This window comes from Archocentrus centrarchus, chromosome 16 (genome assembly GCF_007364275.1).
Source record: "Archocentrus centrarchus isolate MPI-CPG fArcCen1 chromosome 16, fArcCen1, whole genome shotgun sequence".
In the NCBI taxonomy this organism is placed as follows: Eukaryota; Metazoa; Chordata; class Actinopteri; order Cichliformes; family Cichlidae; genus Archocentrus; species Archocentrus centrarchus.
Window position 1 is genome coordinate 22,596,061 of NC_044361.1, and position 26,047 is coordinate 22,622,107.

At 40.2% G+C, this 26,047-nt stretch overlaps 1 pseudogene; it reads left to right on the forward strand.

Annotated features, from left to right (window-relative positions):
- Nucleotides 1-11,845: 11,845 nt before the first annotated feature.
- LOC115794927 (metalloreductase STEAP4-like) lies at nt 11,846-20,459 on the forward strand (annotated as a pseudogene).
- Nucleotides 20,460-26,047: the final 5,588 nt, after the last annotated feature.

Below are 26,047 nucleotides of genomic sequence, written 5' to 3' on the forward strand. Positions count from 1 at the left end.
TCTCTCTCCTTTTCTTCCTGTTTTTCCCAAGGGAAGTGTCTATTTTAGGAACCTGATGTTCTCTGACAGCTCTCACACACTCCTCCGTGGCATTAATGCTGAAAGAGGCACACGCACGAACACGATAACACACATACATTCACATATTATAAGGGAAAGCATGTACATCTCCATAAAGGAATACTGAGTCTTTCTAACATCAACATTTACAGAGGTCCTCGGGTCACGTCAGCTGCACTCGAGTAAATCGGCTGCAGGACAAAGGAAAATCCAGCACAATAGAAAACAATTTTCCAAACAGCACAGGACATTACCACATACAGTATGAAAAATTGCCATACAATGCAACACAGTGTGGCACAGTACCACTCTGCTCAATGCACAACATCACTATAGAAGACAATAAGATTCACTGCAGATTTCCTCATCCTGTTAGTATCGAATGCAGTCTGGCTGTCTGTGTTTGGGGTCTGCTCGCCACAGTGATATGATATCTTGTCATAGTTTCTGTCATAACTTGTCAAGTAAGATTATGACCAGCTTTAGACATGCCATAGAAAGGGTGAATCACATTCTGAGGCTTTTTACAGTATGTGTGTGTTTGGGTCTGCTTGTGTACGAAAACAGTACAGAATGATTTAAGACACACATATATATATATATATATATATATATATGTAGTCATTAGTATTTTTTTATTTTATTTTGTGTGAAACACACATTAAGTGTGAAAGATACTTAAATGTCATTGTATAGCTCAGGAAGTCTAATTATGCTCCTCTGCTGACACAAAGACGTTCCATTGGCCCTCTCTTTGAATCTCCATGGGTACCTGACAAGATACGTGACCTGGACCAAGCTGGAGGGATTAATGGCCTTAGTAGTGCACACACACACACACACACACACACACACACACACACACACACACACACACACACACACACACACACAAGCAAAACACAGTAAAGCATGTGCTTATTTAACACAAAGTTATCCCTTTCACATATAACTTATTTGACAGATTGGGAAATATTTTTTGACCATATTCACATCTGTAGGGATTATACTGATTATCAGGGATGGCACGATACCACTTTTTAAGGTCCGATACCGATATTTTATCTGCCGATACCTATACAAATCCGATCTTTAAAAAAAAAAAACAAAAAAAAGATTCCAAATGCCTGGATACATTTTGCATACGTCAACAGTCTCACACACAACAAAATCTAAATCTTTTAGTTGTCCCACGTACAAGACTAAGAACCAGGGAGGGGCAGAGCTTTTCAGGCAGTGGCACCAAAGCTCTGGAACTGTTTACCACTCCAGCTCCATTTAGCTGACTCTGTGGAGTCTTAAAAAACCTTTCTGTTTAACCAGGCTTTCTGTTGACATTATTTTAATATGGTAATGTTAATATGGTTTTGATATGGTGTTTTATCTGGGTTTTTTGATATTGTGTTTTAATTATTGTACAGTGCTTTGTGACTTTTTTTCTGTGAAAAGCATTAAATAAATAAACTTAAACAAACTTACAACAATCGCCCTATCACCTGAATCCTGTTGCTCCTATGTGAGAAGGTGATGCATTGGCTTATGGTATGTTGCAAATTTCAGCAGGGCTGCAACTATCCTTAATTTAGTAATCGAGTATTCAATCAATTATACCATCAATTACCCGAGTAACTGGATAAGAAATACTTTTTCACATTAACAGTTCATCTGCACATTTTAACTTCCATACTGCAGTTTTTCCCTGTGTGAAACCAACAGGGTGGATGAAGCAGCTACAAAGTTCTCTTTTCTTCACTTACTGATCAGGTGGTTGATGAAGGACCTCCAGCTGTTTCCCAGTAAAGGTTTAATGGAGGTTACAGGGAGAAAACTTTCTTCTGCTCCATCTGAGCTCACCGGCTCCGCCTCTTTGCGCTTGTGCAGACAGACTGCACGTAAATCAGCTGACTGCTGCTGTTGTGTTATCGGTGTTTATGTTGAAAAACTGGGGGCTGTGTGAGCGTCATCTCGCAATGCTTTATATTCACAAGCATTCTCCTAAATACGTTTCTACTGCAGGTCTATATTTAGTCACTAATCAGGGATTAAAGTATCAAAAATATTTTGAGGGGTCCTTCCGGTACCGGACGCGGCGCTCGCTAGCAGTATGTCCGGGAGCTGAAGTAGAGAAAAAAATAACTGCTGAAATTCTCAGCACAGCGAGCACAACACACGAACACGCAGAGAGCGGCGGAGGCGTGGAAAAACATGTCAGCGATCATCCACTCGGTGTCAAAGGGAATCCGTCGCCGCGACGGAGAGCTGCGGGGATTATTGCCTGATCCCCACTCCATTCCAGGAGGTGGCGGTAATGCAGCTTTAAGCTGGTTTGGTCAACCGCAAACCCACAAGAAGAAGAAGACGACCGAGCACTGTAATACAGCTAATGTAGGTCGGATCGGATCGGATCGGATTGCAGTTTTTATTTCTTACCGATATCCGATCCTGTAATTTAGGCCAGGATCGGACTGATACCGATACTGAATATCGGATCGGCGGATCCCTACTGATTATGAAGACCCTATCCCACTTAAACTTAGATTTTTGGCCTTTATGGATATTTTTCCCCCTCATAATAACTCTGCATGGGGTGATTTATTTATTTTTAAATTAACTAATCCACTACTGGATACTGGCGTTAGGGGTGTGGCTGCACAGATTGACGGGTGTCCTGACACAGTCATCTGGAGGTGATCCACATCTGGTACACTTCAGTTGCTACTTCGACTCTGTGGGCTGGACTCATTCACTGCCTGTGTTCTGTTGATACCTTTTTAATGGAATATCTGATATGGCTTGCTGTGGGGTAGCATCCAAGGAGTTTGCTGTTCAGTTTCTGTGTTTCTATGATTCTAATATATTATTTGTCTGCTACAAAACAATGCACTCATTTGTTAATATAATTAATATAAATAATCTTTACTTTGCACCCTTGTGGCTTGCTAACTAACTAGCATTACCTGAGAAATCCATATAAAGTAACTTCTGGCTCAAAAACAAAAGAAACAACCAAAAAAAAAAAAACTACAATGAAAATGCTGAATCTTCAAAATACAACATCCAAAACCAGTGAGTGAGGTCAAGGTGATTATGACCAGATTTTTACTAGCTATAGTTTAAAATTACATACCAGTGGCTAGGTTATAGGTAAAGAGGTAATTAGAATTTAGTGGGGAACTACTGTCTGTCATGTTACTTGATTTCAAAAATAATGGGGCTGCAATCCTGTCAACATTGTGAGTGCCTGTGTCTTCCTTATATATGTGTTCTGGACTGTGTTCTGCTGATTATGAAGGCTATCTGTGAGGCTTTTCAGTGTAATTATAGATTTTCTCTTCTGTAAGCCAGTCAGAGAGGACTGTGCCTGACTCTAAGCATGTCAGAGTTCACTGCTCTCAGCGTGGTCACACAGCAATTAACCCGCACTTGCTGTACAAACTGTCACTCCTCTTAACTCTCTCTTTTTCTCAAACACACACACACACACACACACACACACACACACACACACACACACACACACACACGCACACACACACACACACACACACATTTGATTATACTGCAGGTAATCCAAATTTGAATTACATGTTTCTGAACCACTCCTTTTGCATCGGTACCCTGTAAGTGAGGTCAGTTTTATCAAATGCAACATTTTAGCAGAATTATTCGCAGACTGCTGTGAAATAGATTTAAAGGGACTAGCATTTAAAGCAAAAAAGGTGCGTACGGCATGTTTCCTTCATCAAATACACACACAATAAGAGTGTGTTGCATCAACACACTCTGTCTCCTTTATCTCGACCACACACATTTGTGTTTCTATTACAGTGCATTACAACACCCACTCTAACCCTGACCATGACTTGCCTAAACCTAATTTTAACCAAAGCCTAACCTTACTTTAACCTTCAGGCAAACCTTCATCCAAAATTGAATGATTTATGTCATGAGGAGGCAGGTCTCCTCAGTGTCAGTAATACGAAATAGCAGACGCACACACACAATGCATCATCCAGAGTGTGATTTTCAGCTGTCCACCTGCCATTTCAGGTTTGCATACTCTGCAATTTTCACGCAGCTTTCCAGCAAGGACGCTACCTCGTGACACACAAACCTACACATCTACGCACACATACACACATCATTCATGATTCATGCTTGAATTCCCTAATATTTGATTGCCACAGGTCATTAATTATTTGTGCTTCTCTCAAAATATATCTTCCTGCATGACAAGGACATGCACCATCTCGCTGTCCATCACAGACTTTCACGCTGCACATGCTCAGGTACAGACTCAGACAGTTTATTAAGTGCCCATTTTAAGTTAAAAAAAAAAAAAATGCCACAGGCTTATTTGTATAAATTAAACAATTGTTTTTTAATTTGCATTTCAGTAGTTGGTAAGCTTTGTAAAATAACAAATGCATTCAATACCCATAATTTCAAGACAGGTTTTCTGTTTAATGCAATCTATGTATGTACTGCAGGTTAAATCATTTACAATGAGAGACACTCCAGGCTCCTTGTACGAACATATGCCGGGAAAAAGTGAAGAAAATGTTGTTTTTCTGTTATGGTAGTTTGGCATATTAGATATTACACCCAATCATCATCCTTATTTATTCATTACCTGCTAAATGCCTCTTTCTTATCGCTGCTAGCAAGCCATCTGCTATTTGGAGACACAATAGAACATAATAGAAACATTGAATGGCAAACAGAAGTACAGTTTTATAGAAATAACAGATTTGTGGAGAAGACAATGAATAATTCTCTTTTCTATTAAAAACCTACATGAGACTGCAGAATGCACAAGAATGTGGTGTATCTTATCAGCGCTGACAGTATGTATGGTTCTATTTTCTCCAGGGTAGCTAGAAACATAGAAAGGCTGAATGGCTCTTAATTATTGGGAATAACACACACACACACACACACACACACACACACACACACACACACACACACACACACACACACACACACACACACACACACACACACGCGCGCGCGCACACACCCGTCCTGCGGGCGGTCTTTGTCCTTCTCCAAGTTTGGGTCCTCTACCAGAGGCCTGGGCGTTTGAGGGTCCTGCACAGTATCTTAGCTGTTCCCAGGACTGCGCTCTTTTGGACAGAGATCCCGGATGTTGATCTGAGATATATAATACCTCAAGGATGGCACATCCATATGTGCTGGCGTAAGAAGATTTAGTCTCCCAGCACAGCCTCTAGTGCTTGGAGATACCAGGAGGCAGCTGAACATCCAGCAGCATGGCCAGTATTCACTTGAGCACTCCCAGAGCTGTAACGGTGGGGTGAGTGGGACCTGTGCTCACAGCCGAGTACCAGCCGAGACATTTGTTGAGGACATGCCTCCCCAGACCATCATGGACCCACACTGGTCCTGCTTGATGATGTTGGAGGCAGCATTTTGTTTGCAGTGGTGTCCCCAGTCTCTCTTTTTTTTTTTTTCTGCCACATGTGCTCAGAGCTCGTCAGACTAGAAAATAGATAACCAAGTAGGATAGAGGGCCTCAAAAACAAACAGATATATAGAAAATGGATGTAAACACCCAACAGACAGATAAACAAAACCAGTTTCGGATTATCTCGAGGGATTGAGTTCATTGAGTTCTTAAGCATTTTTTACTCTCTCAGTTTGGTTTGTGTTCAGTAGCCACACCATAAACAGGAAACACAGGTTGTGTTTCAAGCATCTTTCAAGGTTGCTTTATTGTGGTGTGGTTAGTAATAACCACAAAACATAGCTTTATGGGTGTGAGAGAATCTCAGCTGATACACTCACTCAAATAAAACAAGCCACAGCATAAACTGATGTTCACATTCATGTTTCACACTTCTGTATTAATTCATGGATTTTTTTATTTTAGAAAAGACAATTGAATTCAAAGCAGTCCTTCCTGGCTGCAGCTCATACATCTCCTGGAAATTGTTTAACATTTCAGCATACATGAGAAAGCAAACATTGAAGCCTCTTTGAAACAGTCCTTACTAATTAAGATGACCAGTCAGATTGAAAAAACATATTAATAGAAGCTTTGATACCACAGTGGTAGGACAGTAACCTCACAGCATAAGGCTCCTAGGGTCTTTTTGTGTACAGTTTGCATGTTCTCCTTGTGCCAGTGTGGGTTTTACCATACCTGTCTGGTCTGAAAGCAGTTTATCATATCTTCAAACACACAAAACTAGAATCAGGGCTTCCAGATTAGTTACCAACACTACAGTGTAATAAAAAAAACAATGAGGTCATTATAATCTGATATAATTCTATACAGAAAAAAGCAGCGATATCTAGACCTCATCTTGAATGTCACTCAAGGCCTAATTTAAACTTGGTTACCATGCTGCTGATCTAAGAGGACTGTCGGCTCGTGATTATTTTTGCAGCAATCATTAATAACCTCATTTGGGCACTGCAACCCAGAGGGTAGTTTGAAAGGAAATTAGAACAAATGCCATCCTTGGCTCTCAGGAACATTTTTGTCCCCTTGTTAACTCTAGCTTTGCGGTGAAATTGTACCTAGCAACAATTTGCTTGATCACCATCCACAACCATATTGCTAGTGAACTTGAGTATATATTGTGTGCTTCCTGACTCTGTCTTTTTCCCTCAGCACACCACCGGCTTTAAAAATACAGAGCGGGGAAACTGCACCTCTGATGAGTATGAGGTTTTTATCATTATAGAATTAGACTTCTGTGTCAGCTTTTTCCTACCTTGTCAGCTCTTTCACTTGACTGGAGGTATGGCTGAGGAGATGAGGCGAAAAATTCTTTAGGCCTATTTCAGCCTCATAATGGGCTGTCGATTTCCCTGCAGCCACGAAGGAGGAACTTGGGAATGCATGCTATTTGCAGACCACAGCTGTTTGTCAAGATATGATTATAAAGAATGACACAGATACATCAGCGATCTTAATCTCTACTTTTTCAGCATGTAAACCGAAAGGACTGTTCAATTTCATCTATCTTATAATCACACAAAGAATGGCAGCAGGTGGAAGGGGGGAAAAGAAGTTAAATGAGGCAAAAAGATTATCAAAGCTTGCTGACCAAGGCGAGGATAAGACAATCCCATGCAAGCATTGTCTTTGTGGAAATATTTTCAAAGTGTCCCTGTCCCCTCTGTTCTTAAAAAGGCTGAGTTCTGAAATAAAACCAAGGCCATATAATTCAGCAGCAATGTGTGTTGGACGAGAGAGGAAGATCTCTAAATCTGCAGTTTCATGCAGCTCCTCCCAGCCTCTGATTTCTGACGCTTGGCTTGCCAGATAAGATTCTGAACTTCAAACATACAGTCACTGCTCATCCTGTTAAAGCAGAGATAGAGGATGAGGCTCTCTGAGTTGAGATGTTTCTATAAGGCATGTAGGCCTGTTGTAGACATGATAAAACTGTAATACTGAGTATAAATTCACACACATGTACATTTCTTTACACCAGCGTACATAGTGAATTGAACAGGAAAACATAAAAAAAGTACCAGAACACCCAGACCACATGTGCACATACTATAGAGAAGGACACGAACTATTCATTTATCTCAACAGCCCTAAAGCAGCAATTTCATCAAAGACAAACATCTACAGAAATAGGGTGCACTTTCATTCAAACTGTTTCTTATTCTCCTTAAACCTACTCTAAGTGTTTCATAATGAACATCCCAAGTGTGTCTGTCTGGAAAGCTGGTAATGGAATATTTATAGAATATTTCTGGGAATACTTGTGGGAAACCCTGGTTGTAACAAGCATCTTTGTTCTACTGAAGCACGATTTCTGCTTTTCTATGTTGCATCTCTTTCTCGCTGTCTCTCTTTCTGTGCCTCAACCTCTCTGCTATGCTCCCTATGCTTCTGTCGTTGTGTCTCATCGTATATACAGTGTGTGTCTGTGTCTTCCTACCTTTTTTTCACTGGTTTCTCAACAACCTCAAAACCTGAGCTCAGTCAGAGCCTCAGTATGAATCTTATATGTAATGTATTACCATAGTAGCCATTGCATAACAGAAATCCCTTAGAACGCATCTATCTTACAGCCTGTTCTTTTTTCATTGTAGCACCACAGAGCTACTTATAATCGGCACAAGTAATTCCCACCACAGCCATTCACTCTTGCTCGCAGATGTGAATACTTAATTTTTGTTCATTTAACTGGCAAAACAAATGTTTGATGTTATATACATGTTCTTAATACACTGCAGGGTGACAGATAACACTGACAAAATCTGAGTGTGCTTTCTCACGTGTGCTGTAATTTGCGAGGCCACGCTGACATTTATAAAATGAAGGTTCAGCATGTGTTTGATGTAAACATGTCCCAGAGCGCATTACTGTTAAATGTTGCAAGATGTTTTTGGATAAGCACAAAATACTCACATGGTTTGAAATTCTCTCTGCATTAGAAAGATTCTTTAAAGGTGCAATTAGAAGTGTTTCTTGTGCGTGTGTTTTGTCTTCTTCTGGTTCAGTATTATCACTTTAATCGCTGTGAGAGGCAAACCATCCTTTCAGCAAAAACATTTACAGAACTGGTTGAAGCTTTTTGAACCACCAGAACAAATCAGTTTGTAACCTGTTTCTAAATTGTAGGACCTGACGCATGAACCACGACAGCGTAATCAGTGGATGTATTTTATAATGTCAAAAAACATTTGCTTGCTGTTTGCACGGTGCTCTTACTGTGGTCTTGATGCTGGACTAAATAAACAGCAGAAACGAGGGACTAAGTTTGCGCAGGTAAATAAGTTGAGATATTGTTTGGTTTTAATATTTAAAGATGTTCATTTCTTGGCAGAAAGCCAGTTCTTTTGTGATACCTTTCCAGCATTAAATGGTGCACCAGAATATCAATTTAGTAGCAGTGGAACATGAACCAAATAAAAAGATTTATTTTTCCAGGAATTGGTGGAGGGAAAAACCAGCTGAATTTTGGACTTGGAGAGAAACACAACTTTAAATGTATGACAGTGTGCTATTCTTGTTCAATATGTATTCAAGCCAATGTTGTGTAACACTTTTGCAATTAAATTTTTATGGGGAAATAACACTGCATATAAATTTTGTCTTCACAATGTTTTGTGCTGCTCATACGTAACTAAAAGATCCATTAAATTATTATTTTTTTTTTTTTATCGAGACAATATTTTGCTGCTGCATGTGGCTGCCATCTTTTCAGCAAAACATGAAAGGTGTTGAGGTTTCTCATGTGGTGTCATGCACGCACTGCTCAAGACTTGTCCATTATTTTGGACATGGTGCAACTGCCGCTTGCTTTTTTGTTGTTATTGTTGCTGTTGGGCAAAAATATGTATTCCCTGAGTGTATGGTCAGTGGTTCCAGAGGGTTGCTGGCTCTTACTGGATAAAACTGATTGCAAACAAAGGTGCTAGTGATTGCTTTGGTAGCTAGCAGATTGCCATTGTTGCCTGTAGCGGTTAATGTTTGTCTGCAAATATCTGGAAACTACTTGCCGAGCGGTAGTAAAACTTGAAATGTGTGACGCAAACTGGGAATAGGTTTAAGGTTTGCCTTAAAAGTAAAAGTTGTGCCTTAGCACTACAGCCGACATGGTTAAAAAGGTGCAGCTTTTATTTTGAAGGGAAATGATCTTAATCTCTGGTATGTGTTACTCTTTTTTTTTTTTCACTATAGCTCCAAAAGTAGCTGGACAGTATTTGCAGACAAGTCCATGGTTAGTAGGATCTGAGTATAAATAAATTGTTTTGTTTAACATATGTGTGGCTATTTATAGATATTCATGTAATTTTCATGCAAATTAGGTCTAGCTAACTAGTGGACCATAAATTCCGCCTGTGGCAAGACTTCAAAAGTAGCCCAGTTCTGTGGGAAATCACAGACCTGGCAACCCTGCCACTGACCTTCTTTGCTTAGTCACTTCAAAAGAGTATAACATGATAAATCTCAGCTCTGTTTCTCTTCTGGTCTTGGGACACATTTGCTGCCCCTGGAATCCTGCACCTGGAATTTTCTGGAATCTGTGAAACACGAATAGCCGAATCAACCTCAGCGAGTAATTACAGTCACTTGGGAAGAACTAATATGAAATACTTGCACTTGAAAGAGCTGTGTGCATGTGTGTTTCTATGTGTGAAATACATTAATTGATAACCGTAGGAGCAAAAAACTATTCTTGAAGCTTACCTAACTTTCTCTGATAGACAGTTATGGCCTTGGACAACATCACTAAAGCCAACTTCAATTGAATTTACTCAGTGGGTTCAATAATTATTAACTTACAGAACGCTTGGATAAGAGGTGGGTGAGCACTAGGAACCGAATGCAAAAAAAAGAAAAAAGCAGACTGTGGAGGAGAGTGTTGAGTGGCGACACAGAGAGAGAAAGAGAGAAAGAAGAGGACAAGAAAAGAGAGTTGTCCTGGAGGCAGAGCTAGTAAATGAGTCATTGAAGTGGATCTGCTATCAGGTCTATTCTAACAGCCCTACAAGTGAATGGATGCCTTAAAGGTTAGGCATAAAATGATTTCTCATTTTGCTGCGATATACCCCCTGGTAGACATTAATGCTTTGGTTATGGACTTGAGTGTAAAAGCTCCTGAGGTAACTTGCTGCTTGTCGGCCATAAATATTTCTGGCTATGTATATGTATACTGTTATTTCAATGAGGCTGCTTTTATGGAGAGGAGTATATTTTTGTGCAAATAGTTAAAGTTGATGTGATGCTGTGTGTCATTTCTATAGCCAGGTAGTCACCCTGTCTACACAAAGCCAACTCCCCTGGTACCTTAGATCACAGCTGGGACTCCGTTCAGCTTCGATCGTCCTGACCCATTTCAATACACACACACACACACACACACACACACACACACACACACACACACACACACACACACACACACACACACACACACACACACACACACACACACACACACAAGCACACACAGATACACCGACACTTGCAAGCAGACTCATGCATTCATACAAAGTAAAACAGCTGCACACAAAAAACACTTACATATGTGCCAGGTTTCATTTCTGCTTTATTGAGTCTGTTCATGTCACAGCTTTGCAGATGTTTTAGCCATGGGGACACGAACACTAAATTTGCAGAAATTCTCTTCCCAGTCATTTGGTTGGAACAGCGGGTTTTGAAATGATAATGAATCTGTGGGCCAGGATTTCCCATATGGCATCATGTCTAGTGTGGAAACAGTAGAAATAGAATAAGGCAGCCTTGGAAAGCAGCAGCAAAAGATTTTTTTTTTTATTACCAAATGTAAAAGTCAAATTCTGGCTGAACTTGACAGATAAAGCAGTCGGTGTTTCTAAGAAAAATAAAATGTTAAAAAAGTGTGAATCGGAGGTTAATGTTACTGTTGCAGAGTGCAGAGGGCTCCTCGTACAGTTAATTTAGAGGTCAGTGTTTTGCTCTATCAATCAATAGCTGGAAAGCAACATCAATATAAAAACAAACTACATATATACCCAAAAAATGTTGGATGGAATCATGACTCACAATAAAAAAACAACAAAAAACAGAGTTGTGAGTTGCTTCCTGCACACTCCAAGACACATGATTTCAGGTGTTGATTACAGGTATAATAAACATATGTACCAACACACACACACACACACACACACACACACACACACACACACACACACACACACACACACACACACACACACACACACACACACACACACACACGCAGCGTTTAAAAAGGTTTAAAAAAAAATCACACATAAATACAAGGAGGGAGAAGCCGTGTATAGATCAGATTCCACAGCAGCATAACTACACAACAGGTAACACTGACCATCCAAACTCAACAGTAGAAGGAGGCATATTTGAGAACATGAAGCCAGAAGGTGTGGTGTTGCATCCTCTGGCATCTGCAGATGCCCCTGATCTGGAGCTGATGTGTATCTTAGGGACTGGGGACTTCAGATGCTCTCTGGGCCTGCGTCTGCTCCAGTCCGGTGGTGTATGGCAGCCGCAGACCTCACAGCTGTGGCCCCCTTGCCTCAGGGGGCTTAGGTATGCCACATGGGATTATATTGAACTTGAGTTTTTAAAATGTTGAAAAATTTGGGTACGCATCTCAAACATGTTTTGTCTTGTGTTTTGTGCAGGTGATGACCCACGCAGAAGCAGCCCGGTCTGCCAAGCTCACCTTCGTTTGTGTTCACAGACAACGCTGTGAATTTCTGGAGAAGATGGCACCTCAACTTGAAGGAAAGGTGAGTTGAAGTCTGATGTTAGTATTGGAAGGAAAAAGATACACAACACCCTGAGTTGCTACAGTTTATCCGTTGAGTCAAATTGTGCTAAATATATCAGTCAGTAACAGCAGTTTTAATATTTGTTTTTGTTTCTTCACATCTGTGATTCTGCACGTTTCTGTTTTCATTTGCTAAATCGCCTGAAAATAATATTTAACATATTGCGTCCGCATAAGTTACTAGTTTCATTTACACATGGGAAGCATAGTAGCAAGACTTAAAAATGTAAAATTTCATGGAATAATCATATTAATTTCTTAGTAACAACTTAGACTAATCCATGTTATTTGAGAGGACATGAAATTATCAACTACTGTGTCATTCATTTATTAAAGGAGTATTTTTTAGTGACACAACAGCATCTAAATCAGTGATCTTACCAGTTTCATAATGCTTGTATTGTCAAATTGTGATTTATTGGGTATACAACTGGCTAGTAAACCAAAACCAAAAGTAATTTTTAGGGCTGCATAAAACGATTATTTTAGTAATCGAGTATTCTATCGATTATTCCAGCGATTAATCGAGTAATCGGATAAGAAATACTTTTTTTTATTAACAGTTTATCTGCATATTTTAACTTCCGTACTACAGTTTCTCGCCATGTGAACAAACAGCGGTGAATGGAGCAGCTACAAAGTTCTCTTTTCTTCACCTTAACACTTGCTGATCAGGTGCTTGATGAAGGACCTCCAGCTGTTTCACAGATTTAATGGTGGTTACTAAAAGAAAAAGCTGCTGTTTTGGACGCTGGAAAAACGTTTCCTTTTTCACTACTTGAGCTCACCGTCACAGCTTCGCCTCTTTGCGCTTGCGCAGTTAAAACCGCTGCCTGCTATGAGTGTTTTGAAAAACTAGTGGCTGCGGGAGCCATGGCGCATGTGTGAGTAATGGTGTAATGCTTTGTATTCACAAGCATTCTCGAAAATACGTTTCTGCTGCAGGTCTATAATTAGTCACTAATAACGGATTAAAGTATAAAAAATATTTTGAAGGAGCCCCTCGGTCCTGGGGGGCGGGCCTTCCCGTACCGAACCATCGCTAGTGCTAATGGCCTGCGCTCGCTAGCAAACCAGTTCTGGTAGCTACAGCTGAAGTAAAGACAAAAATAGCAGCTGAAATTCTCAGCGAGCACAACACACACAGAGAGCAGTGGAGGCGTGGAAATGCATGTCAGCGACAGTTGCCACCCGTCCCGTAAAGTACGGAACACGGCATGTTACGGAGCCGTATTCCACGGAGTCCCGTAACATACGGGGTTCTGTATTTTACGAGACAGGTGGCAACTCTAGTGATGATCCACTCTGTGTTAAATAAAATCCATCGTAGCGACGGAGAGCTTTTTAGAATGTGTGCTTGTGTATACGTGAGTGATTCACACTCCAGTCCAGTAGGTGGCGGTAATGCAGTTCTATGTTGGTTTGCCAGCCCCCAATAAACTCACAAAAAAACGTCAGCACTAATGCTGCTAATGCTAGTGAGGAGCGCCGCTTACACCGAGACAGCTGAGCGCTGCAGAGTTTAAACGAAGCATCACACAGTAAATTTGTGTCGATAAATTTTTAGAATCGATTTAATCGAGTTAATCGATGAATCGTTGCAGCCCTAGTAATTTTACACAATGGTATTATGTTACAACAACACTTCCATTCAAACATTTAGAATTATTCTTTTCTTTAAAATCAAAAGGATGAGTGTTGTTATAATTAACAATTAATTCATCATAACTCATTCATAATTTTGATTCCAATATTCTGGTGTGTTACCTTATGTGTGTTTATCATGTTAAAGGTCCTACTGTTGTTAGCACAACTGATTAAAGAAGCAATAAATTGGTCAGATTGAGTATCTGGAACATCATCCTCGGTGGGATTATTGTGTTTACAACAATCTCAAGACCTCTCAAGTTTATATGATGAGGATTACGTCACTGGAACATCTTCCAACACCTCTGCACTCAGTTTGAACCCACAAAATTCCCCTACACTAAGAAATATTTGAAGGGGAAACTAAAAATTGAAAGAAAGCTAATCAGAGTCTTGCCAAAATTATCAGTAATTGTTGACAGTAAAAATCAGCATTTGCTTTTTTTTTTTTTTTTTTTTTTTAACCACGTCATCTCAGGGCAGCTTAGTTGATTCCAGGTCTTACAATATCACACAGACACTGAACAAATCCCTCTTGAGAAAAAAAAAACTCCCTTTCAACAGGAAGAATCTCTGACAGAACCAAATTCGGGCTGAGGGGCTGTCTGTCTGAAACGGTTGGGGTGAGAGGAGCGTGGAGAGAGAAATAATGAGCATTTGAAAAATAACAAACAAACAGCGAGCAGGTTTGCGGGAACAGTAACCACAGATCAAAACCACGCAGCTATGGATCGAGACGTATCTCCCGAAAGGTACCGAGAGAGTGGTCTGAGAGGAGAAAGCTTAAAATACAGGAGAAAGGACCAGAGGTTACTGACGTGTAATCGTGGCATATGAAAGCACAGTGAGTGAGGAGAGTAGATGAGAGGTGTTACACAAAAACACAATGTTGTAAAAGTCACACCTCATGTGTATGGAAACCCTCTAACACGTATTACTCATAAGCAGTAATGTAATAACCTCAATGTTCTCTGCTGTTCGCACTCACATGATTATTTGGGAAGGACATGTATGAGATAAATGAAAAATACTGTAACTACTTTCTTCTTTTTTCTCTCTACTTCATCGTGGGTTTTTTTCAAGGTGTTGGTGGACCTCAGTGACAACTTGAAGAAAGACATATACATGGAAGCAAGTGCTGCCTACCTGCAGCAATAACATACTCCTTCAAAAGTATGGAAAAGAAATGAAGAGTCTCTCATTCATAAATATACTGTACATGTAAGTCAAAGGCAGCCCAACATTTCTCCAAACAAATCTTTATTTGTTGTCAAAAATCTTTTGTTATGCTTTTTTTTTCTTTTTTTTTTTTTTTGCAACCGTGCTAACTGCAAATGTGTGTGAGAATGACATTGTTTTGGGAAAATGCTCCTAAAGAGCACTTGGAGAATGAAAGATCAAAACTCTCCACTGAATCCTAAAGAAGTGAAACAAATCAAGTGCTTGCAGCTCCCTCGACAGGTTAGCCTGCTGTGTATCCATTCGGCTGAAGTGGAAACATTGATTCTCATCATTTTGAGACTATTCCTTTCCCCTGAGTGTCTTTTTAAAAGAAACAAAAGCAAGTAAAATCCTTGCTGTGTGTTCTCTAGACTGCTCCCTAAAACTGCTGTAGTGAAAGGCCTTAACACCCCATCTGCGTGGGCTCCGCAGACTGGACTCCTGGCAGGGAAACAGGTAAGACAAGAGTAAAAGTAAGGCATCTGTTAAAAAGATGTCAGCGAGATCAAGATGGAACAGAGTCAGGAAGCTTCCGAGCCTTAAGGAAGACTTTGGTTGTCTAGAGTAAAAATACAGACAAGGCAGTTACAGAAAGAGGAGATTACCAAATTGATCTGATCGTCATGAGAAATGTTTGACTTCAAACTACAAAATAACAATCGCTTCCAGCATTTTCTGTAATGCAATGGGAAAAATGTCTTTTAGACTGCTTAATAACAGGAGATTGCTTCACAATACTCCATGCAAAATTTAGGGAAGGAATTGATTTCGGTTTTGTTGCTGCTGATTATTGATTTTGCTGTCTTTCCATAACAATGCGAGGGAAAATGAGGGCAGTGCTTGTATAAATACACAAACAAGCACACTTCATGATCTTACAAAGTTGAAAGACCAGTGTTTATTGCAGCTTCTGTTTCACGGCTACAAAGAGAAACACAAACATGCTCGAACCTCTGGAGACCAAACCTGAATCTGCCTCAAATCCTCTTCAACACAAACAAGCCCCCATACATGCGCACACAAACACAAACACACTCGCACATACACACACAAACCACTGCAGTGTTCTATTTCTTTGAAAACAGGTAGCTGTGAGAGAAAAGGGGGGTTTTGTGTGTGTGCGTGTGTGTGTGTGTGTGTGTGTGTGTGTGTGTGTGTGTGTGTGTTTTTATCAGTGCATATGTAGTTACAGTATATAGCCACACACACTCATGCTTTTAAGTGTGTGCTATTCCCCAGCCAGCAATTTGATTAGATCCACAGCGGGGCTGTGGCTCTGTCACATTTACATTCAGATGGAGATTTAGTCTGTCGGCTGTCCCCTGCTGTTACTGGTGCAGTAATGTAGGGAGACATGGCTGGCTGCCCGGTCCACTTACACACACACCTGGGGAAAACTGCTCAATCCTACTGACTCCGCTATATGCCTGTCAAAAGTGCTCTCTCTCTCAAACACTCACTAGCTCTCGCCAGTTCTCGCCTTTTACAAACAACTTAATCGTCTTATCAAGGAGCTGTGAGTACAGTAATAAGCTTCAGTGTGGTGAGATCTAGACATGGGATTACAAATTGAGCAGCATATGTATATAAAGTAGGCACCGTGTCTTTATGTAGTCATAGATTTTCCGGGGCTTCATCTCAAAAATACTGAAGCAGCGGTGGGAGAGAAACAAAACAAGGGTAATTCTGTCGACGTACACTGTAGGTGTACACTGTGCACTCATGTACTAGATATTTGAATTGGCACTGGTGAGTCATCTCAGTACATTTATTAGCGATAGAAACACACAGATCATTAGAATGCGCCAAGAGAAAAATGTTAATAAATGTTAATGTGCATATTATTATTGTCAGGTGTTTTATTTTCTTTGAAGTTTGCTTTCATCAATTTACCATCTGATACACTTCATAACTGCAGAGAGAAACGATAATGTAAGAGACATGATGAAACTTCACAAACAACTAAAACCCCATCATTTTCCAATTTAGTCAAAAACTACTAAAAACACATCAATTGCTCCTGCTTACAAACAAACTGCACCATAGAGGGTGTAGGTTTATTTTTTTGGGCTTTTGTGCCTTTAGTGGATAGGGTAGCAGTGAAGACTAAATAGGAAGGAGGGGGAAGGTGAGCAGGAGAGGACAGGTCAGACCCATCCCAGGCCACTGCATTTCAGCCCAAAGGTGTATGTATGCCTGCTCACCCACTGAGCTAAAACAACATCCATCAGTGCAGGTTTTTGAATCAGTTGCACATATGCTGTCCTGCTGCCTTAATACCAAACTGCTGGCTGAAAAGTCTCCAACAAAAACCTAATTTATTCCTGTTTCTGTAGTTTTTGAAAAAAATAAAAATAAAAACCTCAATGCTCAGCTTAGGGGAATTAAAAAATATATAAAATTAAACTATATATTTGTGACAAGCTTTTCAGAGAATTGCACATTTATAGAATATTTCTATTTATGCTGCCATGCATTAGGTGTCCCTGTGTGGGAACAATGAAGAAGCAAAACGGGCCGTGGCAGAGATGGCCACCAAACTAGGCCTCATTGTTGTGGATAAAGAGTCCCTGTCAGCTGCTAGAGAGCTGGAGAACTTCCCTCTGCGGCTGTTCCCAGAGCGGAGGGTGCCTTTATGCAAAGCTGTCAGCCTCACTGCCTTCTTTGTCTTCTGTTTGCTCATTAGAGGTGTCATCTATGCATATGTGGAAAAGGATCAAGAAATCTCCTACTGCATAATGATATCCCTGGCCAACAAGGTAAAGATATGACCCTTTATGTTTAGTTTTTTGTAAGATGCTATTTTACACTGCTTGCTGAAAAAGGGTGTGTTTTATTTTTATTTTCCATGTTTCAGGTGTTTCCAGTCGTGTCACTCGTTACGCGGTCTCTCTGTTACCTACCTGGTGCTATGGCTGGGCTCCTTCAGCTCTACATAAGGACCCAGTACAGGTCAGGCATCAAACCAGGACAAACATTTTCATTCTTGGTACAGTTTATAAGACCTATCATTTTTGCAGCATAAAATGCTTAGCTTCATTTTCAATATTCCAGGCGTTTTCCCCACTGGCTAGACCGCTGGATGCTCTGCAGGAAACAGCTTTGCATTTCTCCATGCCATCTACACATTTATCATTCCCATCCACTATGCTGTTAGACACAAACTCATCTTGCATGTGGTGAATGATGTACAGTTCAGCAAGCTGGTCCAAACTAATTGGAGTGTTTCTACAATCTCGCGCAAAGAGAACTATTAAAAAAAAAAAAACCCTTATATGTGCATGTAGAACATTAATTACAATTAGAGTCCTGCTTTTCTCTCTTTTTTTCAGAAGAACAATAAAACGACCCTGTTTTACTTCGGCACCACCGAGGCATGGGGCACAGACTCATTCTATGTGCTGGGAATCCTAGGATTCTTGGTTTTTGTCCTGCTGGGACTAACATCCTCTGTGGGAGGGACTCTTAGGTGGAGAGAGTTCAACTTCATTCAGGTCAGTTCACAGATAAAAATGCACAGTCCTTTATATGTATGTGTGCTTGCTCCTGTTCACCTTTAAACTCAAACTCTTTATCAGTCATATGCTTGCTATCAGTAAAAACATATTTTAGGGCCTTTTAGATAATCTACATTTGGAGCTTCTAAGATTTTATCAGTTATTAAAGTGTTGTAAAAGCAACATAGCAATATGTCACTGGCACTCGTCTCCCCAGAGCCTAGTTAACTAAATGCCTAACACAGGCAAGCAGAGGGAAAGCCTGGCAGACTTTAGCCCAGGATTTTAAATGTTAAGTTATTCATTAAATAGAATTATGATACCTGGTATAATCCCCTAGTGAGACTATTTTTTAATACAGGTCACAGGCCCATTTGTGTAAAGGTCAGGTCCATAGATAGACCTCAGATAGGGAATGTTACTCAGAGATAGAGGTCAAAGTCAAAATAATTCTTATGATCTGTTGAGGAGAGTTATGGAAGACATGAAATAACAATAATGTGCTTACATAAGCTTGCTTTTTTCTTGCTGTTGTGATCACTGTTGTCAACACGGGAATATAAATGCTACTGTGACAGTGTGTAATAGAATATTTTCTGTTCTCAACTGGTTTAATAAGGTGCAAGGAGGTGCAAGATCCCTGATTATCATCACACACAGGCACAGTTTATTACTGCACCATAGCAATGTTTGCTTCCTCCCCTGTTTGCACTTATTGTCAATGCTAAAAAATGTAAATGAGAGCACATTATACAGTAGGTTATTTGTTATTATGTCTACGTCTGTACATGTCAGTCTTAAATTCTGCATAAAACATTTCCAGAGATACTTTGGTAATTTGGGAAATAGCTCATTCCATTTCTTCTACAGACTTAAATGAGACAATTGATAACATTATTTTGGTTTTGTGGTAAATTTGCCACTATCAGCAGACAGTTGGCTCATCTAAGCTTAGTGTAGCATGAAAAAAAGGAGAAAGCAAATACTGTAGCTTGGTTGTGTTTATAGAAACCAAATCAAGCACCTCTAAAGCTCAGCAGTTAATTTTTTTTTGTTAGTTTTTTAAAAAAAAACAAACTACTTTTTCCCTTTGGACAGAAGTTTCACATATTTTGAGTATCTTTGCTAAGCTAAGCTAAACTCTTTGCTAGCTCCATCTAAATATTTACTGAACACACAGGAGGCAGGTATCAACCTTCTTTCTGACTCTTGGGTTTTTTAATCTTTTTTTTTCAATTTTGTGTTTTCTTTCTTTCTTTTTTCTTACAGTCACACCTTCACGTACGAATGGTACACTCCTCCGAGCTACATGCTCTATCTGATTGTTCCTTCTGTGACGCTGGTGCTCAAGCTGTGGTTCTCATCCTTCACTGTGTGGACCATATGCTGTGAACGGACCTGGCCAAATGAGGAACCATTTGGTCACCAACCTTTAAACTCTGGCTGCTGATGACTGGGAGTTTGAATGACATGTTATATTAGCATGTGTAATTTGTAGTTATAAAGTAGGCAAAATGACATACAGTAACAAATGATGTGATTTTGCACAAAGCGTATTTAAATAAAGAGAGATTTTTAGGCAAAGTTGAACATTTATACAGAATTCAATTAAGCTATCTGGTGGTTAGACTCCAATGGCCCATTGAAGCAGAATGGAATCCCAGCGATGGTAGGAATTAGGGCAGGACCTCCGGAGTCTAGACGCTGGTGGTGCTGAAGATAAAGATGGAGGCTTTGCTGGCGGAGTGATTTGGGTAAGGTGGAGATGGGGAGGAGGTGGGTTGCATGAATGAGAGCAATGATGTCAGCTTTGAGTTTAACTGCATGGAAAAGCAGAAGTGATGTGAAAAATAAGCAGACAGAAAGCAGACAGAGGAGTGAATACAGATCTTCCTCACTGAACTTACGCCTAAGCTTCATTTTAGATGCGCTATTATTTATGTAAAGAAGAAGAAAGAGATTTTTTTTCATGGTCAGTTAGAGTGTGATATGTCCCTTGATCAGCAAGTGCTGCCTATTCTTAACTTTGCAATGCTCAGAGAAAAGTTAGGTTTATGTCAGCCAAATTGACAGGTCTCTGTGGATATAAATATTTTTTAATGTGTATTTTCTTTGAGCATTGAAAAAAAAACCCATTTCAGATGTTTGCGTAGTATCTTTTTCACAGAATGTGCTGAAAAATAGATTGCTATCCCCTGTTGAAATCCACTGTTTTGATAAACATAGGCAATAGTTTCTGTATTCCACTCTCCTTTCCCTTCAAGTGGAGCAATTGTATCCCCGAGGTTGCTCTCTTTTCAGGATGTTATTGATCTCCCTGCTTTCTGACACAAATATCTCACTACCCATACCTGCCTCCCTCTCAAGAGCACGCCAAGACCCACATGCTTATGCACATACACAGCATAAAGGTGAGTAAGTCAATTGTATTTCCACATGCAGATTTATTCAAAGAAAACACAAGGCACTTAAGTACGAGGTGAAACAATAGATTTTGTAGTTAAAAGCAGATTCACAAACAACCTTTATCACTGTAAGTCTAGTGCAGTGTTATAGTCACCAGCAGATTTACCAGGCTGAAGTAGGTAGGTAGTAATAAAACATGCAGGCTGCCCTCAATATACTGACTACCACCGAGGAGTTGCTGAGGAGGCAGTTAGATTCAAAAAGATGATGAGCAGAGGTGGGAAACTCAATAGTGATGGCTGGTGAACAGGTGCAGGATTGTTAGAGGAGGTTGGTATGTACAACCCTAATGATACAGAGACAGAAAAAGGAAGGAAGAAGATGGAGTAGCTGTCGCCATGACAGATTCTGGTACTATATAAGGAACGTGCAGTGCCTCTTTTGCCTAAAGCAGAACATTTAGGCAGAGACATCCTGTTATCTAGCATCTAACAGCATTATCTGCATACACAATCTGTAATCCCTTACATCCTCTCCCATTGTATCAGTCTCCTATTACCAGTGAACTGATTTTACCAAACTGCCTGCTGTTCGTGTGCAGTGGTGTCTGTGTGTGTGTTGGTGTGTGAGCGATTCCATTATTCCAGTATTGCCTCTGGAAAGAATTAAGATGTAGCAACATGCAGAACAGAAAAGCTGTGAAACAAGCTAGCTTACATAATTCATTTCCTCTCATCTTTAATTTTACACACCTAGACAGCCCTGAAACCTATAATAACTTTATTTGTGCCTAGCCTTGAAGGTTTAAACCTGTGCGAGTGTAAATAAGCTGCAGAAATTGTGGGTTAATGCAGAGATCACTGACATTCAAGCTCCACCTGTAAAATGTATAATTGGATGTTAAATGAAAGGTGTGTAATGAAATAGGATGGGAAACTCAAAAAGGTAAACTATTTGTCCCAGAATTGTTACAGTGAATAAAATGCATTTAATTAAAAAATGATGCTTTATTTATTTAGTTATTCTTTAAAGGAATTAGTTATTGGTTATTCATTAGATTATTTTTATGTTCATTAATACAACTTCTGAAAATGACAAATCCTGCAAAATGGACATCTCTGAAAACGCCATCTCCATATCTTGATAAATCGAGCTGATATTTGAGGTGTACACATGTACATTCTTGCCTGAAAACATCTTAAAAGTTTATTTTGTGTCACAGAAATTATATTATATTTCATACTTTTAGGCTGCTCTCCTCTGCCATTGCTGCATTGTGCGTTTTGTTGCGCAATGAATCATGGGATATGGTAGGCCACAAAGGATACACTGGACGCATCCTTCAAATCTGAGGAAAAGAAGGACACATTCGTCGGCCGCATTTGGAGGAGCCTTTGAATTTGGACAGCCTTCGTTGCCTCGCTGTGATGTAATCGGTCTACAAATGCTGCCTTAGAAGGATGCAGCCCCTGAATAGATTCGGGTGAGGTTGACACAGAAACTCTCAAGGTTGTACAACCGTAATTCCAAAAATGCTGGGATTCTGTGTAAGCTGTAATTAAAAAGAGAATGCAATGATTTGCAAACCTCATAAACTAATATTTTATTCACAATAGAATAACAGGTCAGTAACATGATTGGGTATAAAACCGAGCATTTTAGAGAGGCAGAGTTTCTCAGAAGTAAAGATGGGCAGGGGTTCATCTACAAAAATTTGTGTCTGAAAATTGTTAAACAGTTTCAGAATAATGTTCCTCAATTTACATAATATCATCAAATGGATCAGAGAATCTGGAGAAATTCCTGTGCGTGAGGGTCAAGACTGAAACTCAACTTATCATGAAATGAAAAATATGAGAAAGAAGACCCAGGACTGCTGAGCAACTAGAATCCTAAATCTTACAGGAATGGGACAAGATTCCTGTCCCAGAAGTTCAGCAACTGGTCTCCTCGGCTTCCAGATATTTGTTAAAAGGAGAGGGGATGGTAAACATGGCCCTGTCCCTGTGAGAAGCTGCGCAGGCTCCGTTTTTTTTTTTACATTTTCATTCCATTTTCTTTCCTTTCTCTGTCAATTTCTCTGTGTTCTCAGGTGAAGAGGTGGGTCCATCTGCCTATGGGTGGAGCTATCCTTTCCCGGGCTTAGCAGCAGCACATTTCCTCATCAATCTCTGTGTATTTAAGGATTGGCTGAGGCTGATACTCTTCGCCAGTTTGTCCCATCCATAGTGGTGGAATATTACAGTATTTCTGAACCTCTAACTCACATTTCCTGAGTCCACCACCCATTTCCCGAAAACCTTAAACTCAAATCCAAAAACTCAAGCTAATTCCCCAAAATCCAGTACTTTCCCATCAAAATCAAATAATCACTGCAACACACAGTGACCTGTGTGCAAAACCAAACACTGTGGTCAGATCACACACACAGCAAGTAATAAAGCTTTTCACAAAGACCATCTGTTACACATTACAACAAATAATTTAAGAAACAGCACCCAGGGCATGTAGTCAACAGAAAATGTTTAGTTCAAGTGTATACAGTGAAACACTGCCATAGTTGGAGTGACATGACAGTGCTGAATGTAGATAAACAAACAATACGTAAATAAAAATAAATAACATACAACAGAAAGCACATCACTGTACGACAGATTCAATCTGCGTCATCATGTCTGTGTGGGTGTGGTCCGGCCAGAGGACCTCATCCACATCACAGACAATGGGGCAACGGGGAAAATCCCCCTTTGTGCCAAATCCAGCCTTGACAGGACTCTACAGTAACATCATCACAGGCATATTCCATTGCCTCCAATCTATTCTCGCCTTCCACCTCCACGCAGAAAAAAACACCTCTGCTGGATTGAGAAAGGGGCTGTGAGGTGGATGGAACACGTTCATGTAGCGCTGGTTGTTTGCGAACCACTGGCGTAGCACAGTGAAAGTTCACATTGTCCCAATCTATGAGGTATACAGGAGGCACTGCTTGTTGATCCTGCTGTTCATGTGATCCTGTAGACCAGGTGTCCAGTGTTGTATGGCCCCAGGGTAGCAATGACTGTGGAGGACCCCCCCCCCCCCCCCCCCCCCCCCCCCCCCCCCCCCCCCAGTTACCAATGGCTGCACAGAGGGTGACATTACCACCCCACTGGCCAGGGACTCCCACATGATGAAGTGAAAAGGGCGCTCTTGTCACCCGCATGTGGTCATTGTTCAATTCTGGGAAAGGGGAAGTACACTTCGATATTGCACTGTAATGAATGTCATAATACTTGCAGTGTGGCATACTGTGTCAAATGTTGTACAGCATGGAGCAGTGAATGTCCTGGTGGTGCTGCCACAGAGAATATGCTCAGATTGGGTTGGACCCTTTGTCCTGCTTTCGTAATCCCATGGATGAGGACATGGTTTATTTTCTCAGTGGTCCTCATCCTCTTCCTCTTCGTCTGCCATCTTTCACACATGCTCTTCCTCCTCTGCCTCTCTATATGTGTCTGTCCATTATAGATGCACATGTGCCACCTGCACACTAAACTGACTTTTATCCTGCCCAGTTGGTCTGGTCACATCATTTGACAAATGTGTGTTCAGTTGTGAGTTGCTGTGTGTGACAGCTGACAGTAGTGTTGGAGTTGTGTTTGCATTTTGCTGCCAGTTTTGCAACAATGTGTTCAGTGACTGAGACTGTGTTTAAGGTTTAACAACACATGTGTGAAGTGTGTTTAGTGATTGAGAATGTGTTTGCTGTTTGCTGCAAAAGAGAGTGATTGAGTTGCACTGGATGTGTCTAAGTGCCTGAACTGTGTTCACGGTTTAGCCAAAAGGCTGTGTGGTTCGAGAAGTTCATTTAGGCTTCTGTGGATTTGATTTAGGGAATGGGGTTTAGTGTTTTAGTGATTGTGAAATACTGTAACTCTCCAGGTATAATCTGTCCTATGTGTAATAGTTTCTCCTTGCCTGATTTCCAGTTACCTGCCTGAAACCTGTATCCAGTTCCTTGGAGCTCACGCCTTTGTTCCAGTATAAAGTGCAGACCGCAACTGGTCCTGCGTCTCTGTTGTAATCCACTCTCTTTCAGAAAACTCCATTGTGCTGCATAGCACTGTTCCCATTTCCCCATTTCCCCAGTCCACCTGTTCACTTTTCAGTTTTTAACTGTGATCAGAGTCTGCTCCTTGGGTCTGGCAAACATAAAAATATGACAGTCACAACTTCTTTGAGATGTGTTGCTGCCATCAAATTCAAAATGAGCTAGTATTTTTCTTAAAATAGTTCAAACATTTAAAATATTTTCTATGTTATATTGTGAATCAAATATGGGTTTATGAGTTTTCCAAATCATTACATTCTGTTTACATTTATGTGTCTCAAGTTATTTCTGACTCATATACCAAATGGTTGGCGCCTCTCATGTTGAAATATCAAAAGAATGAAACTGTTGTAAAACCAAACCTTACTGTCAAAAGTCTGGAAAGGTCAAAGATTAAAAATTCTTTCGATCATGCGACAGCTTTGATGCTAACATGCTGAGTAACTATAGTTAAAATAGCCAGACATGAGGCTGCATAGCATTAGATCATTTGTGTTAAAGGATGTTTGAAATACACAAATGTCTTTATCTTTGTGAAGATAAAAATATTTACAACCAAGATGCATGTGAAATATGCCTCTGCATACTTATGCTTAACTCTTATTTTATATCTAATTTAGATAAGCGTTTTGAACCTTGACTGTATTTCTGCATTTTTGTGGAGAAAAGACGATAAAAGATTGTGTTGTTTTTTTTTCTTTGTTTTATGTTTCACATTGTTTCTTTCTGAGAACTCCAAGGCTCTGCAGACATTTAACATTCAGAAAAAGGCCTGAAAGTATTCACTGAACTCTAATTAAAATCTAAATAAATGCAGTGTTCAAAGATTT